Below are 6,000 nucleotides of genomic sequence, written 5' to 3' on the forward strand. Positions count from 1 at the left end.
ACCAGTAAACTGGGAGGGAGGAAATGATCAGAACCAACAATTTCAGAACTCTTAATGTTACGTCTACTTTACTGCCTTAAAAATATGTGTGCAGACTCTAAACTCTTCCCCTGGCAGTTCTGATTCGGAAGGTTTGTGTGGGTTGGGAGTCCTCCCGGTGTTTCTTATCTCCCAACAAGGAGACGCAATGCTGCCAAACACCAAACATGCGTTCCCTTTGCAACAAGCTAAGTGAGAGGGTCCTGAATTCTCTATTGCTCTCCCCTTCCCAGTGCTTTCCCACAGCATTCTTCGCTGAATGAATGCATGGGGAGAGGGGACCTCCAAAAGGACCTCCCTGTTCCTCCTTTCTGCAGGCCCAGTTGTTGTTTGTTGATTAACAGTGCCACATCTCAGTGCTGACTTCTCTAGACTCCTAGAACCTTTTTCTTTTGGCCAAAGGGCTCCTGTTATGACCCATCCAGCTCAGCCTGGTTACCTGATCATTTAGCACTAAATAGCCATTTTCTTTTGAAAATCTCACCTGAAATGGAGTCAGCCAGACCACAGCATCTCTAGGCTGGGCAAATTTAGATATTACTCTTTTGTATTTTAGAACTCATACACACCAGGAAAGATACCTTTGTCATTGAACTCAAGTAATTATGACTGAGGCAAAATCTACCTCAAGAAATGACATATAGCCAAGTGACCTGGGCAAGTGGCTTTCAGCCAACAAGGGGTTTATATGAAGTAATTTGCAATGTTTATTTTTAACAGAACTGGTTGAGGCATGCAAGTAATCTAAAAATTCTGTGTTTGTAGGAATTTAATCCTGGCAAATATTCTAGATGTCTTTTCCCCTAGACCTCCAGGGGAGCCTATTACAGATCTAAAAGTAAAATACTTTATTACCAAAATATATTTTAAAATTTTATGAGAATGAGTCGTCTTGTGCACTTAAGCATCCCTAAGAGCCGAGTGTCCTGACTAGAGAATATGCGTCTGAAATGTTCCCCAGCTTTAAAGAAGAATGATTTGCTGTGTTGCTGGGGCAATTACAACATCCGCCACTGATTTATGGTCAAATAACTGCCAGTGGTATTTTGCTTCTGGATCTGTTCAACATTGGGATAACAATGGATATATACTTCATTGACTAAATTGCTCAAAAACAATCATTCTTAATAGTTGCTACAATTTTTTGAGCGTTTCCATACTATATGTAAGGCTATTTTCTTAAGCTCATTTAGTTCTCTCGATGACATTAAGTAGTAGGTACATGTTTTTCCAGTTTACATGTGAGGAAATGGAGGTTTAGAGAGGTAGAGAATCTTGCTCAAGGTCACCCAAAATCACTCGACTAGGGAGTGGGAGAGCTTGGATTTGAGCTAGGTCCATTGGAATCCAGACATCAAACTCTTGACTACCACGTCTGAGGTGGCTTTATGGTTTTAGCCTGATACTATTCAATGCCAAACGTCACCCAAACTGCATTTACAATGGGAAAAAAAAACCACAAACGTTTATTTACATTATGTGTTGCAAAAAAACATGTAACTGTATATAGTGGTTTTTACAGCGCAACCTCATAGGTTACAGTAACAAGAAAAGCATTGGTTTACCACGTGAACGAGTGTAATGGGGCCGGCGTGTGGCACGCGCATATGTATGTAGGTTAATCTAAAATTAGACTCAAAGTAAGAATGGAATGTAAGAGCCCTAATAACACATAGGACATCCTCCAAGAACAGTCGATTTGCTTTTGTACCTAATCATATACTGACTGGTCATATTGTACATGTCCTAATCTCCTCTCTCCAAGTCGACATTCTAAAACAGTCTTGAGAGCGGAGCCCATGTTTTATTCAGTTGATTGATATTTGCCTCTCCAGCAGTTTCTTGCTTCATTCTGGGCACAGAGCACTGGCCTAATTTAAAAAAAAAAAAAAAATCTGCCAAAGTAATAAAAATGCAAAGTCCAACTTGTAGATACCCTTAGAAATTCTCCTACAGAAAGGTAGATTTTTTAAATGCTTCTGAGGTTTCTCTAAGCACTAGGAAAACCTTAGACCTTTAGTCCAAGTGGAAATGAATTCTTCGGTGGTGGGTGACTGTGACCTCTCAATGCTCAAGGGACTCGCGTGTGCTTGCACTTCCTTAGGCAGGATCTGTCTCTTGCAATTCAACTTCCAGCATATTTTCCCCTCATCTGTAAAGTGGACATAATACATTCCCTCCTCATCTCACAGGGGAGCCTGTGTGGTAAATGGCATGGAGGCCCTTTTGTAACCTGCAAAGAACTAATGCACATAGATCCTTAATTAATAGTGGTTCCACTGGGAGAGGCTGAAGGGTTTGGAGGGGAAGCTAATGTGTGCGGGAAAAGATATGAGGCATGCCAGTTGAGTTAGAGGCATTCATGTGGAACGCTCAGTAAGAAATTAGCAGTGTGGGACTAGAATTTGAAAACAGGGTGTTCAGATAGTGATGGTACTAATGAAAACATTTCATTGATTCACTGCTATGTAACAGGTACTAATTTGTTTACTGTGGTTTTAAATACCTCAAATCAATGATGTTTTGAGCTCTAAACTGAAAAAAAATTTTTTTTTCAAGTTACAGAGTAGATTATACCATGCTGAAAAAGAAAATGGTAATCTTTTCCACTCTTTAAATTTTGATGTATTTAAACACTCAAAATGGTGTGTGTCGGTTTTAAACCACATTGGGCTGAAAAGCCAACTCAGAACGACATATCTGTTAAGTTCTTAATTCTATACATTCAGAATACTTCTCTTTAGGTTTTTTTTGCTATAGTAAAACAAAGGAAGTTGTTTTATTTTTTTGACATTTATATAGTTTGCATGAATACGTTTTCCTTGTAAAAAGTTAAAACACTGCAAATAAGGCCAAAGAACCCTTTTACCCACATGCCCCAAATTCTGTTTATATATTTATGTGGAAAATAAGGTGGAAGTGTTTGTTTTTCCCCAAACTATTGTCTGCTGCTCCACATTTCCTTCTGCTACTTGTGTTTCTCACTAAATAGACATCATGACGATCTACCGATAATAGTATATAGGTAGATATTTGTATATTAGTATTCCTCATTTGCTGACATAGGTATGAAGGTATATAAATATGGTGACTATATGTTCCAGTTTGCCCAGGACCATTCCAATTTTATGCCTGTAGTCTCATCTTAATTTTTTAATAGTGTCTCCTTTTTAATGTGTCCCATTTTGCATAAATTGTATGGTCACCCTATTATATAAGACACTATAATTATATAAAGAATTAAGTATTTCTCATAATACATGTATTAGAAGTTATTGTGAAGTGGTTTTGAGGGGGAAATATCATTTTGTATATATATATATAGTAGAATGTATTAGGACATCCTAAATTCTGAGTATGCAGCAATATAATCTACCAACACTGAAATGCCAGTAAAAATGACTTAGCTAAAGAAAATTTTATGTATACGTGTTTGTCAGTGATCCTTTTATGTAACTAGCAGCAAAACACATCTGGTGGAAAAGAAGGTAATCTGACATGTGGTAGTATGAAAGCAAACACTGGCACTGTATTTTATTGAATGCTGGTAACAGAAAAAATCCATGGCATAAAAGATATTCAAAGGAATTCCTTTATAGTACATGCTAAATAAAGCATATACCAGTAAAAATTGGTAAAGCCATGTAGCAAACAAAAATAAAACATTTGAATACATTCCTCTGTCAGTAGCCACTGTGCTTGTGGAAAAATAAATATTTCAGTAAATATTGGTACCAGTTATGTAGCACAATGATACACTTGAAAGAATTCCTATATCAACCTTATGAATGCAGTAAAATAAATTCTTTCACAGCATACTGTAGTAGTCAAGCAACAATGAAAACTTCAATGAATTCAAATGGAACTTGATATTTCAATAGCTATAGTAACCTAAGTCCAACAGTATTCGTAAACTGCATCATAAATGTTTTACTCTTTAAGTTTTTCTAAAAACCTTAAAAGCCATCTGCTCTGCCCCAGTATAATTCTCCTTATAAACAGCCATCACTTCATTAGTAGTGGAGTCAATAATAGCTTCAAACAATTTATTGTCCTTCTTGATAATGTGATTATCCTAGAAATACACTGCCTCAAATTTGTGAAACATTAAGACACACCCTGCTCAGGCCAGCCCTTAGGGACTGAGGTGTTCAGAGCAGGTGGAAACTGCTGGCCTTGACCCCACCCCGGGCTGCTCTAGATGCCTGTAGTTCCCTAGGAATGAGAAGAGCTCTGTTTCTATGTGCACATTGGAACTTTCCAAACTTGTGTTGGTGCTACGTCTACCTCTCCCACCGCCAATCTCCCAGAGTCACCAGCATGACTCAGCTGCCTCCAAGGGTGAGATCTGTGAGCTGGGAGGTCTAACTCCTGGACTGCCTTTCTGCTCCCCACCACGGGGACACCTGCCAGGCTGGCTGCAAGGAAGGAGCCTCAGTATGTGAGCTTGGTGGCTCCCAGTCTAGGTCTTTGTAACATGGGACCACTGGGAGCATGATACTCACTGAAGCAGAAAGTAGGGTGGCGATTGCTGGGGGCTGGGGGAGGGGGAGATGGAGAGTCGTTCAGTGGGTATAAAGTTTTAGTCATGCATGATGAAAAATTTCTAGGAATCTATATAACACCACTTATGGTTAACAATACTGGACTATACACTTAAAAATTTAAGAGGGTAGATCTTGTGTTTTTTTAATACAAAAAAAAGTTCTCTTTGTTTTTTTCCTGTTAAACTTTTTAAAAAAAATTTCTCTGTTATTCAGTTTTCTAGTTTGGTGCACATTGTTCTCTTTTTCTTGAATGTTTGGTAAAAGTTGCCCATAAGGTCATCTGGAGTTGATGCCACCTAGGGGACAATCTTTGGCTGCTATTTCTGTTTCTTTGTAATTAGATTAGTCAGATTTCTAGCAATTGCTGGACATTTAGTCATTTTAATTTTGATATAATATCGCCTATTTGTCTGTGCTCCCAAATGTCTTAATGGAGAGTTTAGTCTTTTCCTTTTTCAATCTCCTCTATAGTAATAAATGCTCATTTAAAAAAACTCCTGGTGCTGTTCCTTTGTGCTTTCTTTTTTTCTTAATTTATCTATTTTATCGGTCTTTTTTTAAAAGAACTGTTTTATCGAATTTTATTAGATTTTAGTTATCTGCTTCATGAATTTATTTTATGTTAATTTCCTGTTTTATGTTTGAGGGTTTTTTTCCTAGCCTCTAGGTTAAAAGTTCAGATCATTTATTTGAACTTTTTCTTGTTTTGGAATAAATTCACTTAAAGCTTTAATTTTCTGAGCAGAAATTTTGTCCCTTTTTAACCTAAACAATAATTTAGAAATAGGTTTTAAAATTTTCAAGTATAAGCACTTTGCGGGGATATCTTTGTGACTTCCATGTGGCAGTGAATTTGGACTTGTATAAGAGCAATTAAAATAGTTTTTCTCCCCACCCCCATCTCCGTGGCTTGGTATAATCAATATTCGTAAATGTGCTGTGCCTGAACCAAATGTATTCTCTGGTTGCAAAGTTCAGTGAGTGTTAGCAGGAACATATGTGTGCATTTGACTGAATTTGTAACTTGTATTATTCTGAATCTATGTCTTTAGGATATGTTAACCTAAAAGTAAAAGGCCAAAGTAACAGGCAACAAGCATTTATTTGAGATTAAAAAAAAGAAGAAGAAAAGAAAAGCTATTAGGGAAGCACTGATTCAGGCAGAAACCCAAATAGTGTTCCAAGTAGGAGACAAAGACAAAGGGTATTTATGAGAAAGGGGAGGGGAACAATGACACCAGGAAAAGGAAGGCATTTCTATCGGTGCAGATAAATTAACATAGGGATCTTAATTCTAAACAATGTTTTTAATTTTCAGTCCAGTAGCCATCAGTCCAGTAGTCACAATATTTGCTTTTTGTTATCTTTGCAAGCAGTCGTTTGGGACATAATGTTGTTTTAGGCCTAGCCCAAG

Source organism: Pteropus medius, unplaced genomic scaffold (genome assembly GCF_902729225.1).
Source record: "Pteropus medius unplaced genomic scaffold, Ma_sr-lr_union100, whole genome shotgun sequence".
Classification (NCBI taxonomy): Eukaryota; Metazoa; Chordata; class Mammalia; order Chiroptera; family Pteropodidae; genus Pteropus; species Pteropus medius.